The sequence below is a fragment of the Capra hircus genome, chromosome 3 (assembly GCF_001704415.2).
Source record: "Capra hircus breed San Clemente chromosome 3, ASM170441v1, whole genome shotgun sequence".
In the NCBI taxonomy this organism is placed as follows: Eukaryota; Metazoa; Chordata; class Mammalia; order Artiodactyla; family Bovidae; genus Capra; species Capra hircus.
In genome coordinates, this window is record NC_030810.1 from 78255678 (window position 1) to 78275792 (window position 20115).

The following is a 20115-nucleotide window of genomic DNA, read 5'->3' on the forward strand; positions in this document are numbered from 1 at the left end:
AAGGTAATCCTCGTGTTGTTTGTTGAACACGTATCCCTCTACCCATTCTCTTAATCTCTTCTCCGGCATTCACAGAGCCCTAACTTCATCCATTATGGTGATGATTTAGTCACTAAGTTGTGTCTGAGTCTTGCAACCCCATGGACCCCCTTGTAGCCTGCCAGGCTCCTTTGTCCATGGGATTCTCCAGGCAAGAATACTGGAGTGGGTTGCCATTTCCTTTTCCAGGGGATCTTCCTGACCCAGGGATTGAACCCAGGTCTCCTGCACTGCAGGCAGTTTCTTTACTGACTGAGCTACCAGGGAAGCCCATCATCCTCTTCCCTAATTGCACCTACTCCCTCGCTGCTGGCTTTTTACCTTCAGCATATTAGAGTGTACCCATCTTAGAAGTAATCAGAACAACCTTCCTCTAATTGTTACCCCATCTAGCTATTACCCAGTACTTCCCCTCACATATCATGTTTTGAAAAATATCCAGAGGTCATCTCAAATTCCTCCTTCCTCCTATTTTGTTAATCCTGCTGTTCTTTAATCTGATTTTCGTCCCTTCTACAGTGAAACCATGGGGTCTATTGACCTGCGTTAAATTCTGCTGCTGGATCTTTGGAGCTTTGCTGATTCTTTCTTGGTTTGTGACACCATTTCTCTTCAATTTCTGTGTTCTCATTCCCTCTACTTTTCAAACGTTGGTGTTTGGGGGGGATTCTTTTCTTGGTCTTATTCATTCTCTCCTTGCTCTACAAACTCCAGTTTGATGCCTTATTCATTCCTATAATTACAGAATCATTGTTAAAGTTATGACCCTCGTGTCTGTATTTTCACTTGCAATAACTTACCCGAACTGCCATCTCACTTGTTCAGCCATATGTCTGCTATACTTCCCACCATGGATGCTTTTCTTCCTGGATTCCATTTAGTGACAAGAAGCACCATCCAGACCAAACCCTGATGCATCCCTAAGTGCCGACCCCTTCAAAATCAAAAAAGTACATTCCCATTTTACCTCCTTATATCACTTGTTTCTGACTCCATCTTTCCAATTCCAAAGCTTACTGTTTTTGTCTGGAATTACCTCATCACTTCTTAAGACTGATTCCAATCTCATCTGATATTTAATCTATTTATAACACTGTTCCAATTTGTTTTTGTTTTTGTTTTTTTCTGAAACACAGCTTTTACTTTATTCTCCTGCTTGAAATCCTTCTGTGCTTCCCAACAACATTCAAGGTACACTCCCATTTCTTAGCATAGTGTCTGTAAGATATTTTATGTTCTGGGCCCAGTGTTTCTCTCTGGCTGCACCTCTTACCTTACCTATGTGCAAGTCAACTTTGTATCAGGTCCCAGAGGGAACTCCATTCTTCACCTTCCACACTGTCCTCTTTCTCCTTCTTACCCTGCCCAGCTCTCCTACTTCTAATAGCGTTTCTTCCAGGCCTCTGCTTTTCTTTCTGACTTACTCATTTGGCATTGCCATGTCTCCTATGTCATGTTTCTTTGATCACACTAATTCTGCTGTAATGGTTTATCTGAGTCTTTCCTAGACCAAAACTTCTGGCAACAGGAATTGTGTATTATCTGTGTATCATGACATCTAGAATGTACCCATGGAATATCCTTAATAAAAGTTCGTTAGGAAAAAAGTCTCTGATGTCTGATTTACATCAGAAATAATCACTACTGTTACAATTGCAATTATATAACGTATAACAGGCTTATTCTTTAAAAATGGTCAAAATTCCTTTCTGAACCAAAGAACTTAGAGGTTAGAGAAAGTAGCTCAGGAATACAGGTGGCAGTAAATATGTAGAGCCTTTGCAATGCGATTCTGACTCTACCCATGGGCCAAATTTCATAGGTTAAGGGCACAATCTTCCACAAGACTGCCCTCATTTCATTCACCAGCTACAAGCTTATGATTTCCCAGAGCTACCCTCACTTCTGACCAGCTACTTATAAATTTGAGAGGTTCCCTTGACCCGCTCAGGTTTGATTATTCACTAGAAGAATTCACAGAACTCAGGAAAGCGCTAAATATAAATTATAGTTTTATTAAGGCACAGAAGATTAAAAGCAGAACCAGTCAAAAGGAGAGACTTACAGGGTGATGTCTGGAAGGGCCCGATGTGTGAAGTTTCCGTGTCCTTTCCCCATGGAGTCAGCTACCCACCTCACGTTAATGTGTGACAATAATTAGTGTATCATTAACCTAGATAGCATATTGAAAAGCAGAATTACTTTGCCAACAAAGGTCCGTCTAGTCAAGGCTATGGTTTTTCCAGTGGTCATGGATGTGAGAGTTGGATTGTGAAGAAAGCTGAGTGCCGAAGGATTGATGCTTTTGAACTGTGGTGTTGGAGAAGACTCTTGAGAGTCCCTTGGACTGCAAGGAGATCCAACCAGTCCATTCTGAAGGAGATCAGCCCTGGGATTTCTTTGGAAGGAATGATGCTAAAGCTGAAACTCCAGTACTTTGGCCACCTCATGCGAAGTGTTGACTCATTGGAAAAGACTTTGATGCTGAGAGGGATTGGGGACAGAAGGAGAAGGGGACGACAGAGGATGAGATGGCTGGATGGCATCACCAACTTGATGAACATGAGTTTGGTTAAACTCTGGGAGTTGGTGATGGACAGGGAGGCCTGGTGTGTTACCATTCATGGGGCCGTGAAGTGTCAGACATGACTAAGCGACTGAACTGAACTGAACCAGAGAAGCACATCTGAGCTTCAGTGTCCAGAGTTTTTATTGGGATTCATTATGTAAGTATGACTGACAGATAACTGGGCATGCATGCATGCAAGCTTAGTTGCTCAGTCATGTCCAGCTCTTTGCAATCCTATAGACTGTAGCCTGCCAGATTCTTCCATCCCTGGAATTCTCCAGGCAAGAATACTGGAATGGGTAGCCATGCCCTCCTCCAGGGGATCTTCCCCATCCAAGAATTGAACCCACATCTCCTACACTGGAAGGAGGATTTTTTACCACTGAGCTACCTGAGAAACCCCAGAAATCATTGGCCATAGGTTGAACTCAATCTCCATCCTCCCTCCCCTCCACGCAGGTTGTACTGATGTTGTATAGCTTAAGGTCCCTGTCTTATAATCTCATGATTGCTCTTTCTAGCATGTCTCTCCCCCATTCTGAATCTCACTAGTATAAACTCTAGAAGCCCACCATGAATAATAGAGCCACTCCTATCACTGGCAAAATCCCAAGGCTTTAGAGGCTACCTCACAGGAACTGGGGACAGAAACCAGCTATATTCTCTAGCCAGTAATAGACCATCTACAGTTAAAACAAGTCTGGCCACCAGAATTGAAACTTATATAAAGCCTAAATTATATTGGTAGCCTAGAATTTGTCTTTGTCTTTTTTAATCATACCAAAAAAGGACCATGGTCTAAAGGAAACAAAAACAATATCAAAGAGAGATTTGCACTTTTGTGTTTATTGTAACAGCGTTCATATTAGCCAAGATATGGAAGCAACCTAAGTGTCCATTAAGAAATGAAGAGAGAAAGAAGATGCAGTGTGTGTGTGTGTGTGTGTGTACACATATATATGCATGTATATATGTGCACATACACAGAGGAATATTCAGGTATGAGAAGGAAGGAAATCCTGCCATTTGCAACTACATGGATGGACCTTGAAGACATTAAACAAAGTGAAATAAGCCGAACACAAACAAATTCTGCATGGTATCACTTATATGTATAATCTTTTAAAAAGTTGTAAAAAAGTGGTTTCCAGGGTCTGGGGGTGGTGGGAAATATGGAGAAGTTATAAAAGGTTATAAACTTCCAGCTATGAAACAATGAAGTCTGAGGATCTGATATATGACATGGTGACTATAGTTTATAACACTGTATTGTGTAATTGAAATTTGCTAAGACAGTGAACTTTAAATGTTCTTAAATGGGGTGGGGCAAGGAATTTGACATTCATGTACAGTTTAAAAGTCTTAATGGCACTTAAAAAACTGAATTGATAGCATAGATTTCCATTTGGCAAAGTCTGTTAGAGACTGTCCAGAGAAGAAAAATTTATCAGAATTAGAAACTACTTCTAAGTTAGGTTATACCAACTTCACTTAGAGAATGTGTTTCAGAAATTGTGCTAATGCGAACATTAAGAGCATATAAAGAGAATAAAACTTGGATGATCCTTCTTATAAAGCTGATGACATATGAAATCTTGTTAGGTCCTGCATTAACCAAATTAAATTGAATAGACAAAGTAATCTTCCCTAGAAAAGGTTTATTTCCTCAATTTGGTATTTCTTACTGATTTAATATTTTTACCATTTATAATACACCAAAATTTTATTTATAAACAGGAATTAAATCTTGATTAAGATTTCCATCTACATTAAAGTTACCTTAAGTAACCAGACAATGTTAAATCTATTTTGCCAATATTGGCGGTCTTAAGAGCTGTTAGGCTGGACTGAAGTATAACTCATAGGAAGAAATCTGAAAATCTCTCTATGACTTTAACCTCCAAAACTCTGAAAAATTTACAGAGGATAAAACACCACGTTGGTTTTAGATAGTGTGAATAAAAATGACTTGTGATTAGAGGATCTGTTTCTGCAGAATAATAAAATATTCTGACTTGCCCTCTTACTGATAACAGCAATAAATGATAGATAAAGGAACAACTGAATTGACAAATTTTAAAAATTCACAGGCCAAAAGCAAAATGAAGACAGAAACCCAGGGAGCTAAATTAGCACACAAGTTGCCTTTGCCCCAGAAATTTGTGCAAAAACATTTGACCCTGAGGTTCCTCTGCACAAATCAGGCTACTAAGGGCAGAGACAGACTCTGTAGCCGCCAAGGCACTCTAATAAGAATCCTATCTTGTAAACAAGAGCTGTCCTCAGAGGGCTATACCCTCAGTTTAAGAATGAGCCTAAACGTAAGCTTGTCCCACCAAAGGTAACAGCAAGGAATATTAATTTTAAAATGAATGTTTGTTTAGCTGGGGATTTCAAGCAGTAGATCTCAAGCCAAATGTGCCTGCTGTCTGTTTTTGTATAGCCTGTGAGCAAAGCATTATTTTTACATTTTTAAATGGTTGAAACAAAAGAACCATATTTCATGACATAAATATTATATATGAAGTTCAAATTTCAGTGTCTATAAAGTTTTATTGAAACAGCCATGCTCATTCATGTATGTATTGTCTGTGGCTACTTTTTCTGTGGCTGGGATAGCTGAGTTAAGCAATTACAGCAGATACCATGCATGGCCTGCAAAGCCTAAAGTATTTACTATCTAGACCTTTACCAAAAAAATTTCTCAACCCTTAGTTTAGGATTTATAATGATTAGCATCATCCATGCTTTTTTCAGATGCAGCTCATAACCCATGAAATACTACATAGTCCTTTATGTAAATAATAGACCCAAACAGTGATTTAAAGTCAAAGAAATAGAATTCAGTTCTGCCATTTTCTGTGACCACCTTGAGTTTATGAAACTGCAACCTATGAGGTATAATATCTTACTGAATTTTAATCTTTAAAATTGAAATGTAGTCTGATGTATTAATTTTTTTAACTAAAGAACAAATCAAGGAAATAGTTCCTTATAAAAGGCCCCAAAAGTGCTAACCCTAACCTAAAAGCAATTGATAAACTGAAAATTCAAAATTATTCTGCTCATCCAAAGACATCAATAAGAAAATAAAAAGTGATGCCACAGATTGAGGGAAGATATTCTCTCTCTCTATATATAGGTATCTATCTATATATATCTGGATAAATAAATCCTACAAAGAGATAGAACTCTGTTTCTACTTCACTGTTACAATACTACTTCTGACACCAGATGTAGGGGGTTTCCCACAGCACCAGCTCAGTGCTTACACTTTAATTCAATTCTGAAACTAACCAGAGTTAGTGCATACTCCACAGGTTAAGGGCCCGGTCTCACAAGACTGCCCCCAACTTCAGAAGCCAATCACAAGTAGTAGATCCCCAGGTATAACTTGTGTTTTATTCCAACACCAAACAATTCTCTATTTCTCATACTTGGTCCCACAAATTTAACTCAGTTCTGGCTTTATCTACCCGGGGATAGTGTAAGATCCCATAGGTTAAGAGCTCAGTCCCACAAGACTGCCCCCACTTCAGGTGCCAGTCATAATTCCAGTGTTACATGTGCTGCTGACCAAGTGACTATAGGTTGGAGAATATCACCACCTTCTCTTTGGGCTTGATCAACTTGCTAGAGTAGCTCATAGAACTACCGCATCACTTCTGCTGCTGCTGCTAAGTCACTTCAGTCGTGTCCGACTGCGTGACCCCATAGATGGCAGCCCACCAGGCTCCCCCATCCCTGGGATTCTCCAGGCAAGAACACTGGAGTGGGTTGCCATTTCCTTCTCCAATGCATGAAAGTGAAAAGTGAAAGTGAAGCCTCTCAGTCGTGCCCGACTCTTCGCGACCCCATGAACTGCAGCCTACCAGGCTCCTCCGTCCATGGGGTTTTCCAGGCAAGAGTACTGGAGTGGGGTGTCATCGCCTTCTCCGACCACATCACTGGTTTATTACAAAAATAACTCAGTAACAGCCAGATGGAAGAGATACAGAGGGCAAGACACATGAAAAGGGTACTGAGCTTCCATGTTCTCGGCTCACTATTCTCCCACCATTGCCACTTGTTCACAAACCCAGAGGCTCTCCAAGTACCCTCATTTTGAGTTTCTGTAGATGCTCCATTGGGCTTCCCTGGTGACCCAGCGGTAAAGAATCTGCCTGCAATGCTGGAGACCCGGGTTCCATCCCTGGGTCAGGAAGATCCCCTGGAGGAATGCATGGCAACCTACTACAGTATTCTTGCCTGGTGAATCCCATGGACACAGGAGCCTGGTGGATAGCAGTCTGTGGGGTTGCACAGAGTTGGACACTGCTGAGGTGACTAAGCAGCAGCAGCAGAGGCTCCATTAAAGAGGCATGATTAATTAAATCATTGGCCATTGGTGACTGATCCAACCACAAGCCCCTCTCCCCTCTCCAGCACTCAGGTGGTAGGACTGAAAGTTCCAATTGCTTAATCATGGTTAGTTTCCCTGAAAATTAGCCCCGATCCTTAGAGATTTTCAAAAGTCATCTCATTAACATAAATTCAGGTATAGTTGAAAGGGGCTTGTGAATTACTAGGCACTCCTTTCACCTTTATGGCTCTGGAGCTATTTCAGAAATCGATAACAGAAGGCCAAATATAGCAAAAGATGCCCCTACAGGTCTTATAAAGGGAATTGCAAGGTTCTACAAGCTATGTGCCAGGAACAGTGGGCAGAGATCAATTAATGTATTTCTTACTATAAAGCCCAGTATCACAGCATTTCCCACAACTTCTGTCTGGCTTGGCTGCAAATCAGATGTTCCCATGACCCCCTCCCTGCATTGGATCATCTGCTAGAACAACTGCAGGACACAGGGAACACATGTTTACCAGCTTATTGTACAATAAAGGATATGTTAAAGGATACACATGAATAGCCAGATGAAGTGATGCATAGAGCATTGCCTGGCAGTGTCCCAAGCACAGGAGCTTCTGTCCCTGTGGAACTGGGGTGAGCCACCCTCAAGGCACAGAGATGTGTTCACTTACTCAGAAACTCTGAAGCTTATACCGTTGGGGTTTTTATGGAGGCTTCAACTTAAAGGAATGATTGATTATTAACTCCATTTTCAGAGCCTCTCCAAATCTCCATTTGGATATTTACAGAGGTTCTATATAGGCATGATTGATGATTACATTCAGGAGGAGGGAGTGGAGAGAAGCTGAAGGTTCCAAGATTATGACAATCTTTGGTGACCGGTCCCATCTGGAAGCTATCAAGAGTCATCTTGTTAGAACAAAAGACACTCCTATCACTCAGGAAATTACCAAGTTCTTAGCATCTCTGCATCAGGAACTCTGGTCAAAGATTATTAGAAAAAAATTCTCCTAGCATCCCTATTTACAAGGATTTTAAGAGTTCTGTGTCAAGAACTAGGAGCAGACACCAATATTTATGTATTTTCTTATTATTTCAAGCTAACATTCAAAGATAAGATTATCTAGTTTTTAAAAATGACCTGAATGACACTTCATCAGAGAAGATTTATTGATAGCTGGTATGCAGAGGGCATGTAGCTCAGAGGATAAAGCATCCGCCTACAATGCGGGAGACCCAGGTTCGATCCCTGGGTCAGGAAGATCCCCTGGAGAAGGAAATGGCAACCCACTCCAGTACTCTTGCCTGGAAAATCCCATGGACGGAGAAGTCTGGTAGGCTATAGTCCATGGGGTTGCAAAGAGTTGGACACAACTGAGCGACATCACATCACTATGCATAGGAAAAAGTACTCAGCATAATTAGTTATTAGGGGAATGCATATTAACAATGAAACACTTTACACCCATTAGAATGGCTAAAACCTTAAAAACTAACACCAAGAAATGTTTGCAAGGATGTGGAGCACTGTAATTCTCTAGTAGAATGTAAAACGGTAAAAGGACTTTGGAGACCTGTTTTTCAGTTAAGCATGCAACTATTCTATGACATAACTCACTTAACTCCCAGTATTTATCCAAGGGAAATGAATACAAATGCTCACAAAAATGACTTGTACAAGTTTTTTAAGCAGTTTTATTTGTATCTGCAACAAATTGGAAACAACCCAAATGTCCTTCAAAAGTCAAATGGATTTTTTAAAATTGTGATACAATCATATAATGGAATACTATACTATAAGCAACTAAAAATGAACTACTGATCACACAGCAAAATGGGTGAATATCAGGAACATATTGATCAAAAGTAGTTAGACATAAAGGAATACATATTTCTCTCACTTAAGTGAAACTGAAAACTGGGCAAAACTCATCCATGGGGCCTATGGGGAGTGGCACTTGCCTAGAAAGGTGCTCTATACAACTTTCTGAGGTGATATTAACCAGTTGTTGGTTAAATGAATTTATACATTTGTCAAGACCTTATTTTACATTTAAAATTGTGTATTTCACTGTATATAAATGTACTAGAAAAAAAAAAACAAAAACAAAATATAAGCACACATATAACTTGCAGTGAAAACATTTCTGAAGCCAATCCAAGCAAATCTCTTGCAACACTACTTACTAGTACCTCTGTAAACCATTGAACATACTACAATATTTTTCCAAATGACATTTTATTTTGTGATATTTGATAAAATCTAAAATCATTTCTTTTCCAAATGGAAAGCCACATGTCAGTTCCTTCAAGGTAAATTAAAAGCCTATCTTTAAGTAAGTTATAAAAAACAAAGAATACAGATCAGTATCAGACTTCAAATCAAAATCAGGATTACAGGAGGAGTCTTGCTAAAATCTTGCCACAAGTTAGATGTTTTGTTCATTATTGCAGTTACCTTTACTATAATCCTGGTAAAGTCTATGAAGTCCATTTTCACAGATGAGTATGTTAAGGTTTAGGAAGGCTGAATAGCTAAAAGATACAAACTTAGTTAGTCTTGGAACCCAGATTTGAGCTTAGTTCAACTGACTCCAAAACTTAAACTCTTTTCATTTTACCCACTGTTCCAGATTTCAGAAAGGAAAGGATGGGGAAAGCAGCGCAGTTAAGATTTGCAGGCTGGAATACAGTAGGGTCCAGTGGATTTATCATTCCAGTGAGGCCTAAGCATCTTGACTTCTTGGCCACTGCTTCAGATGTCTCTTCCACTCCCTGACCCAGGCCCCCAAGTAATCTCTACAGTTCGTCTGTGTCCTTTGGGTACTATGTAAGTCACAGACTGATCAGTAGTTTAGTTACATTTCTACCAATGCAATTCATCAATATTAAAAATAGAGAAGCACTAAAGAGAAGAATAAATGAAAGTTAGTGCAGTATATTCTTCAGAAGCAGGACAAAGGACTGTGTCCCTATATTGTAAAGAATAGCAGAGGAGGAAAAAAAAGAACTCAAAGGCAATTGTAAGTATTCCGAAAAAGGTCTATTTAGCTTAAAAATAAACTATATTCTAGTGAAAATATAGGAAATAATTTTGTTAGTTCCTGATATTGAAGGAAATAATTGATATTTGTGTAGGTCCTGAAAAGATAGTAATGAAAATTGTGCCTTATTTTAGTAAAAGAATTATCTGATTAAAAATTTTGAATGCTTTTACATTACTATTACAAAATAAGGCATAGTAGGATTTCTGGAAGAGAAGGCAATGGCACCCCACTCCAGTACTCTTGCCTGAAAAATCCCATGGGCAGAGGAGCCTGGTGGGCTGCAGTCCATGGGGTCGCGAAGAGTCGGACACGACTGAGCAACTTCACTTTCACTTTTCACTTTCATGCCTTGGAGAAGGAAGGGGCAACCCATTCCAGTGTTCTTGCTTGGAGAATCCCAGGGACGGGGGAGGCTGGTGGGCTGCCGTCTGTGGGGTCCCACAGAGTCGGACACAACTGAAGCGACTTAGCAGCAGCAGCAGGATTTCTGGAAATGCTTTGTTCTCAGAGTGAAGCTTGGTCCCCTCTGTGAAATAATTCTGGATTTTAGTCCTAACTTGTCTGATCACTAACTTTAGCTTTAGATCTAACTTGTCTGTTCACTTGCCTTAGATATTCTTTTGGAGTTCCAGCAGTTTCATCTGCTAAATGAAAAATTTAGACTAGATGCTTAATAATAATCACTAACTTTTAAAAATATTCTGTCATAAGCTAGGTATCATGCTGCTGCTGCTGCTAAGTTGCTTCAGTCATGTCCAACTCTGTGCGACCCCTTAGATGGCAGCCCACCAGGCTCCCCCGTCCCTGAGATTCTCCAGGCAAGAATACTGGAGTGGGTTGCCATTTCCTTCTCTAATGCATGAAAGTGAAAAGTGAAAGTGAAGTCTCTCAGTCGTGTCTGACTCTTCGCGACCCCATGGACTGCAGCCCACCAGGCTTCTCCTTCCACGGGATTTTCTAGGCAAGAGTACTGGAGTGAGGTGCCATTGCCCTCTCCAAGGTATCATGCTAGTTGCTTTGAAATCAGTTTTCTCATTTAATTGGCACAACAGCCTTATGAGATTCATGTGATAGTCCCTGTCTTATAAATAAGGAAACTAAAAAAAGACTGTTTAGGTCTGAAATTGAAACTTGACTCCATTTGGCCCAAAGATTTTAACCACTATGTTATCCAACCTGTCTGTGGTCCTTCAGCTTTAATCTGTCTTACTATATTCTATTCCTAGTCAGATCAATAAACAGATGCTGAGTTAGCTGTGAATCCTTGAAAACCAGAGGACTTGATTAGTCTCTTAGTTTTCTCTTTGTCTCCAAGGCCAGCATATTTAAGACCTGACTGAATTCAAGCAAAGAAACAAAACAAATTAATAATCTTCTTAAGGAAAGGGATTATATTCTATTTTTTTCACTTTGCTGATCATGTCATCTCTTTTTGCTGTATTTAGCATAGTATTCTGCATGATAAATATTCCATAACTTTTGAGTCACTATGGGGAGAAAAGGCTCAACAATGATCAATTCTGCTTGGTAAAAAAAACAACAAAAAAAACCCCCCTATACTCAAAGCTTTCATGTAAGCCATCTGTTTAACATAGAGGAACTGATAATAATTAAAAGTCTGAAGTTAAGAGTGAACTTTCAGGGAATTCCCTGGGGGTTCAGTGGTTAGGACTCGGGGGTTTCACTGCTATGGGCCCTGGGGTTTGATCCCTGATTGGGGAACTAAGATCCTAGAAGCCACGTGCCGCAGCTGGGAAAAAAAAAAGAAAATGAAGAGTGACCTTTCAGAGCCTGGGGATCTGCAGCTAGTGCTGATGATAACAATGGATGGAGGAAGGATGATGCCTACCAGGGCACCCGGCAAGCGGGGATAAGTACTGGGGAGCAGGAATAACAATTCGCATATAAGTCCTGCAAAGGCCAAGTCTTAGTTTCTCTGCTGGTGAAAACTTCAGAAACTTTTGTCTGTGATCTACAAACTCTTCCTGCATTATCCCTCCAACTTTCCACTTGATAAGGTGACATGTTCTTTGTTACAGGGGCATTTGCCCTGACCTGACCTGTGCTCCTAGATGGTGTTTGTTCTTCTTGCCTTAAAAAAAAAAAAATCTTTCTCTTCCTTTTCTAAAGTAGTTTTATTTCATTTAATCTTGTATCTTTTACTTTTAAATGGGAAATAGGAATAAGGGACAGCTTATTTATGTGTTTGTATATTTGGGGCTGGTAGAAATATTTATGGAATTAAATAAAATTATCCACAATAAAACCATATATGTTATAATTAGCTTATAAATTAAGTGTAGGTCCTCTGTTGCAATATCAATGTTAAAAAATAAGTATTTTGCCAAATTTTGACTTTAACTTACAAGTCCAAGAGTCTTTCTCCTGAATGCTGGAAGAAGCCCTTCTGAGAGTAGTTTTAGGTCTTGGGGAGGCCCAAATAAATTGTATTTATACTTTTAGTTAAGAAACACACATAAAATTATTATTTTATCAAGTAAATACAACAGACACATTTCTAACAATTGTGAAATTCCATTTTAGCTGACATTTTCATTCTAAGTAATACTTCTTGCTTCATAGAACAAACTAGAACTTATCTGGATAAACTGCCGGGGTCCAGCCCCGGTGGATCCAGGGAATTCGAAGGGTGGACGGCATTGGCGTGGAAAGACTTGTTTGTTTATTAATGTAAGATTAGATTAAGAAACTATAGTGTAGTAAGAAGATTAAGTGGAGGAAGAGGGCTGAATAGCTTGGTTTACGTGGAAGGCCAATAAAATTCCAGACAAGGAATTTGCACCATCTACGTTGGGCCACCGGCGCCCGCTTGAATATCTAAGGGTGCCTCGCCTTAAGCTCCCTTTCGTGCGGGTCTTAACAGCCGGGGCAAGTAAGTAGACCTGGCGAGCCTCCGCGCCCCAGGTGGAGATTCAGCCTGAAGTTAAAGTAAAGAGCAGAGAGAAGGAAAGGGAGAGAAGAAGAAAGAGAGAGAAAGACATGGGGGGAGCCAGAGTCCCAAGAAACCAGGCCGAGAGACTAGTTCGAGAAACTGGTCCGATCCTTTATTGTTCAGAAGGCCTTTTATACTTTTGATAAAACATGGAGATCAATGGGTAACACAGAATTATGTAGCGTTCGCAGCCCAGACTCTTTCTATACATCATTTTGTATACAAAAGGTCTCAGGTGATTTACATTATCTTCTGGCCAAGAGGCTTGTTAACACTTTTTGGCTCTCTTCCTTAATGAATGTTAATTTTGTTTCCCCTGAAGTGTTTTTCTTTAATCTGCATCTCCTTAAAGCATTAAAGTTACATCTCTATAGAACAAAGGTGCAGTGGGATATAACAAAGAAGGTACTTAACTCGAAGATCTAATGTTGCTAATACCAGGTCTACTACTTGTTTTTCTATATACCAACTATATCTAAAAATAAAGGATATGAAAATTTGGCAGCAAGCATTGACTCAACAAATGAAACTTTTAATCAGTCCCATTCTAAAGATTTTGACTCTTCGGAAGCCCCTACATTCCTAGGATGTTTTAAGCTTCCTGTGCCTCCTGCGGTCAGGAGGCCTCAAACAATCACACTCGCAGAGTCCTGCAGGCAGGCTAGAAAGCCATCGGAGGGGTTTTTTGGATTGAAACACTCTTTCAAATGCAGAAGACTAAAGCCCTGAATTGACTTTTTCCAGAAAATGTCAGAAGAGTGGAAAAGCAGAGCACAAAAGCCGGCAGATTTTTGTTGGGGTACATGCTTAGGAATTTCCAGAGGGGTCCCTGAAGTCTGAGCACGCCTTGTGTATGTCAGCTTCCTTCCTCATGACCTTGTCACGGGCGGGATTCCTCACACTGGCTTCCGGCATCAAACAACTATTTTAAGTTCTGTTTGCTGCTAAGTCGCTTCGGTCATGTCCGACTCTTTGTGACCCCATAGACGGCAGCCCAACAGGCTCCTCTGTCCCTGGGATTCTCCAGGCAAGAACACTGGAGTGGGTTGCCATTTCCTTCTCCAGTGCATGAAAGTGAAAAGTGAAAGTCAAGTCGCTCAGTCATGTCTGACTCTTAGTGACCCCATGGACTGCAGCCTACCAGGCTCCTCCATCCATGGGATTCTCCAGGCAAGAGTACTGGAGTGGGGTGCCATCGCCTTCTCCCTCTGTTTAGCTATCATAATGAATAATTCTGTGTGCCCAGTTCTTAGAAATACCCCCATTATTAAGAGTGCTTTAGTCAGCCAAACTTTGTATGGCCCCTGAACAAAACTGCACATGTAACAGACTGAGTCTTTTCTGATACCAGAAAATTTCTGAGGCTGGTTATCAATTATTTTTAAAGTAATACATAGTAATGGATACAATTGCATTTCTTTGTACAAAAAAATTAAATTTTTTCTAGGAATTTGATTTCTTTATAACTCTTAAAAGTATTACTAGGATTTCCAATGAAATATGTACTTTGTCATCTGTGACATTAAAGTTAATTTCCATAATGCCTAGTGTCTAAACAGCCGTGTCTGCACCTGTTGCCAGGTGGCCCCTCAGAGTGGCTTTCGCCTTGGGGAAGACCCAAGTAATTTGGTAGTGGGGAGGCCCCAGTTGAAGGAAGGGAAAAACATTTTTTTGGAACATTTCAATTATTTTTTCTACTAATATACTGCAATCAGGCTTTTACTTCCTCAGATCCCTTTCACTTTGTAATCCACTGCAGTCTTACACCCTTCCCTAAATTTCACCGAAACAGATCTTACTGGGGTCACAATGAACTAATAAATGTCAAGTTCTGGGAACAGGTTTCAGCATATGACCCTCCTAGTACTTGATAAGTTTGTTCATCTTGATGATTTCTTCCTTTTTGGCATCTGTGATCCCTTCTACTTTTCTGATGGCTTGTTGGTATTTACAGCGCCTATATTTTCCCGTTAATTGTTGGGTACTGTCTTCCCTTCTTTGCTGGTTAGTTGTATGTAAACTTGGCTAGGCTATACTATACCGTTATTTAATCAAGCACTAATCTAGATGCTGCTATCAATGTGTTTTATAGATGTAGTTAACATCTGTAATCAGTTGACTTTAAGGAGATAAAGTGGTTGGGCTTCATCTAGTTAGTTAGAAAGCCTTAAGAGCAAAAACTGAGGTTTCCAGCAGGAAAAAAAAAAAATAGAAATTCTGCCTTAAGCTCGTAGCATCTGAGTTTGTAATTTCCCTGAGTTTCTGAGCTTCCAGCCTGCTGATCTGCCCACCCTAAATGTTTCTGACTTGCCTGTCTTTCAGACTTCAGGATGCCAACCCCGATAATCGCATGAGCCGGGCCTTGATATAAATCTGTTTAAAATGCGGACACGCACACATCTTCTATTAGTTCTGTGTTTCTGGAGATTCTGACTGATTACAGATCACTTTGTCATTTTGTTTGTCATGTTCCATATGATTCATCCATTTCACTTCTTCAACTATGTCCGTAATACATCTTTGACTCCAGAATATTTATCTCAGTCTCTTATCTGAACTCCTACTTATGCTTCCATGTGGTAAGCATCTCTGCATTGTTGCCTCAGTCCCATCTAAACTAAAGATGTTCAAACAGAATTTTTTTTCTCTCCATTGCAACACCCTTCTCTCCTTTTTCCATATCTCAATTTAACACCACCTCTACACCTAGTCATGTTACTTAGGAATCACAGAATTGTTCTTGATTGCTCTTTTTCTCATCAGCCCCTAAACTTGGATAATTTTTTTCCTCCTTGGCAACCCTTGAATCCACTTCTTTATTATTTCTTCTACTGTCTTAGGTTAGAGCCTCTAATTACCTCTTACATGTGTATTTTTTCCTAGTTAACATGTTTTTTTTCCGCTCTGCCTTGTTCACCACTGTTTTTCCCCTCTATATCATTATCCACAGATCTACAAAGGTCATTGTTCCTGTCATATCTATTGCATGATCTTATAATTACTTGTTTACATGCTTTGTCCTCCCTTCTAGCCTAGGTGTCATTTATTACATTTGTGTTGAGTGAATGAGCGTGATGTGCACCATTTTCTTTTCAAAAAAAGATCTACTTATTTGCTGCCTATAGCAGAAATTGTACTTTCCTAGAGAATCAAATTAATGAATCAAATTAGAGTATTGAATCCAGTTTTTTTTTTTTAATTACTAGAGTTGTAGGGATTACATTCTTTCCAATACAGGTGTTCTTAACTTGGGATCCACAAGTGGACTTCTAAGGGATACATAAATTCACTAAAATTTTATAAGAAACTTTTTGCATATCTTTTCTGTGGCAAATACCCATAGTTTTCATCAAATTCTCAAAGAGGTCTAAAGTTGCCTAAATGCATAAGATTCATGGTGCTGAGTAAAAGTGTGTGAGTTTATGTCCCAGCTCCACCACATACTAGCTGAGGAACTTCAGACAAGTTATTTAACCACTCAGGGTCTTCCATAGCTTTCTCATCATTAAATTGGGATGCAATAATAGTAATGGCCTCATAAGGTTATTGTGAATATTAGCAAGTTGAACCTGATGCTGGGAAAGATTGAGAGTGGGAGGAGAAGGGGATGACAGAGGATGAGATAGTTGGATGACATCACAGACTGAATGGACATGAGTTTGAGTAAACTCCAGGAGTTGGTGATAGACAGGTAGGCCTGGTGTGCTGCAGTCCATGGGATCTCAAAGAGCTGTACACGACTAAACAACTGAACTGAACTGATTGTATGTAAAGTGCTTGGCACATGTAAGTGGCCACGTGGCTCTTACTATGTGTGTGTGTGCGTGTGCTAAGTCGCTTCAGTCGTATCCAACTCTTTACAACCCTATGGACTGTAGCCCGCCAGGCTCCTTCGTCCAGTGGGATTCTCCAGGCAAGAATACTAGAGTGGGTTTCATGCCCTCCTCCAGGGGATCTTACTGACCCAGGGATCAAAACAGAGTCTCCTGTGGCTTCTGCATTGCAGGCAGATTTTTTTTTTTTTACCACTGAGCCACCAGCGAAGTGCCTATAAAAATATAAGATAAAACAAAATACAGAATTTTAAAGCTATGTTTGTTGAAAATTTAAAAAAGTTCAAAAGTTAGGCATAAGATAAAATACAGAATTTTAAAGCTATTTTTGTTGAAAATTTAAAATTTAAAGTTCAAAAGTTAGGCAAGAGTTGAAAATTTAGGTTTGGAAGTTACCCACACAGAAGCAACCCACTCTAGTATTCTTGCCTGGAGAATCCCAGAGACAGAGGAGCCTGGTGGCCTGCCATCTATGGGGCTGCACGGAGTCAGACACGACTGAAGTGACATAGCAGCAGCAGCAGGACATAGAAGCAGGAGTTGAAATCACAAAGTAGGAGTGGTTCTATGGGAGAAAGAAAAGAAGGGCAAAGAATTTTGAAGCAAACTCATAGTAGAGCAAGCCCATGGTAAGGTGAAAAAAGAGGGAAAAGAGCTCATGAAGATGTTAGTGGAGTGTTCAGATCTAATGGAGGAATTTTACTATGAAAGGTACCATTAATCCTTCCTTTAGTTGAGGAAAATGAGTTCCTACAAACTGAGTGGCTTAACACAATTGAAATTTATTCTATCATAGTTTTGGGAGACAGAAGCCTGAAATCAAGGTATCAGCAGGGCCCTGCTACCGCCAAAGCCTCTAGGGACAAATCCTTCATTGCTTCTTCTAGTTTCTGGTGATTACTGGCAGTCCTGCATGTTGCTGGCTTACCACTGCATTGTTATAATTTCTGACTCCTTTGTCACATAGCCACTTTCCCTCCGAGTGTCTGTGTCTCTATGTTGAAATTTCCCTCTTCTTATTAGAACTTCAGTCTTTGGATTTAAGAGCTACTTAATGACAACCCACTCCAGTGTTCTTGCCTGGAGAATCCCATGGATGGAGGAGCTTGGTGGGCTACAGTCCACGGGTGGCAAAGAGTTGGACACGACTGAGCAACTTCACTTTCTCTAATCTAGTATGTTCTAATCTTAGCTTAATTATATCTGCAAAGACCCACCTTATTTCCAAATAAGGTCACATTCACAGGTTCTGGGTGGGCACAAAATATCGGGGGGGAGGGCACACCATCCAAGTACAAAGAGCTCTGATTACTTCAAAGAGCTCTGTTTACTTCAGAGAAGTGGCAAAGTAGCAGGCTATACTGCAAGGCACTCAGAATTAGGTTCAGTTCAGTTCCCTTCAGTCAGTCGCTCAGTTGTGTCCGACTCTTTGCGACCCCATGAATCGCAGCTCGCCAGGCCTCCCTGTCCATCAACAACCCTCGGAGTTCACTCAGACTCATGTCCATCAAGTCAGTGATGCCATCCAGCCATCTCATCCTCTGTCGTCCCCTTCTCCTCCTGCCCACAATCCCTCCCAGCATCAGACTCTTTTCCAATGAGTCAACTCTTCGCATGAGGTGGCCAAAGTACTGGAGCTTCAGCTTTAGCATCATTCCTTCCAAAGAAATCCCAGGGCTGATCTTCAGAATGGACTGGTTGGATCTCCTTGCAGTCCAAGGGACTCTCAAGAGTCTTCTCCAACACCACAGTTCAAATGCATCAGTTCTTCAGTGCTCAGGTTTCTTCACAGTCCAACTCTCACATCCATACATGACCACAAGAAAAACCATAGCTTTGACTAGACGGATCTTTGTTGGCAAAGTAATGTCTCTGCTTTTGAATATACTATCTAGGTTGGTCATAACTTTACTTCCAAGGAGTAAGCATCTTTTAATGTCATGGCTGCAATCACCATCTGAAGTGATTTTGGAGCCCCAAAAAATTAAGTCTGACACTGTTTCCGCTGTTTCCCCATCTATTTCCCATGAAGTGATGGGACCAGAACTAGGTTGGTGAGTGCTTAAAGTGGAAATGACTTTTTTTCTCCCTGGAAATTTCTTGCTAAAAGAAAAATAGAATTGTAGTTTGAGGCAAGATCTACATTGAGGAAGAGACATGGTGATAAATTATATAGAGATAGAATCAGAAATAGAGATATAGACACAGAAACAGATGTAGCTATAAAACTTAAAAATAGTTTTTAGGCGTAAGTGGGGGTGACAGAAGGGAAGGTTAACAAGTACAGTAGTGGGAAGTTAGCTGGAAAGGAGACAGGACAACTGTTTCTCTGAGATAAGAGGACAGACTATTTTGCAGTTCCAGTAACATCTTGTGAAACAAATGATTGTTATTAATCACACAGTTGAGTAGTATGTACTGTTTTTATACTGTTTTGTCTATTTTCACATTGTAGATATCAGTAATATATTTCTCAAAAAGATTCCTTTTATTTTTTCAAAGCAAATCCTTAAAGAATCACCTGTAATTAAAATTGAATGTAACCAACATAAACATGTTTGACTTAATTTGTTTTATAGTTCTCTTACAGAGATATGTTTTCAAGTACATCAGGGTTAGAACCTATAATTTCCTACTATATTAAGAGTAATTATATTTTAAAGTGATTCTTTTAGTAAAAGTACATACATGGTTGGATCCTAGCCAGTAGCACGATGTGTATGTTTATGATGTCATGTGTATTTCAAAACTTTGATGGTGTTAAAGTGCCATTTCAGGTTCTTCTTTTTTGTGGTTAAATTCAATGTAATATCACTTTTGTGGGAATCTCCCTGAGACAGAGGAGAGCTTAAATAAGTAAAGTTTCCTTATAATGAAATATCTTTGTGGATTCTGATTTAGTTTTCTTCTTTTATGCAAATTAATAAAAAAATAAACATTTATGGAGACTAAATGTGTTAAAATTATACATTTATTTATAAAAACTTCTAGCTTTTATTTTACAGATTTCTCAACTTTTAAATGATGAAAATTTAATAAAACTGTTTCTAATTAGAGAGGATATTTTTATACTGTTTTATACTCTTGGGCTGTATTAAATAACAGTAGATTTAAATAAAAGTCTAACAGAATGGAATAAGTTTCTTGAGGAACTTATTAGCAATAATATATGGTTTATATTTTATAATATTAAGGCTCATACACATTAATATTTGAGTAATAAAATAGCAGCCCAGTTGTGTTTTTTTTTTTCTTTTAGAAGAGGCATTTTTCAGAGAAAGACAAAAAATGTATACAGAACTGCAAAAGAGACTGAATAGCTG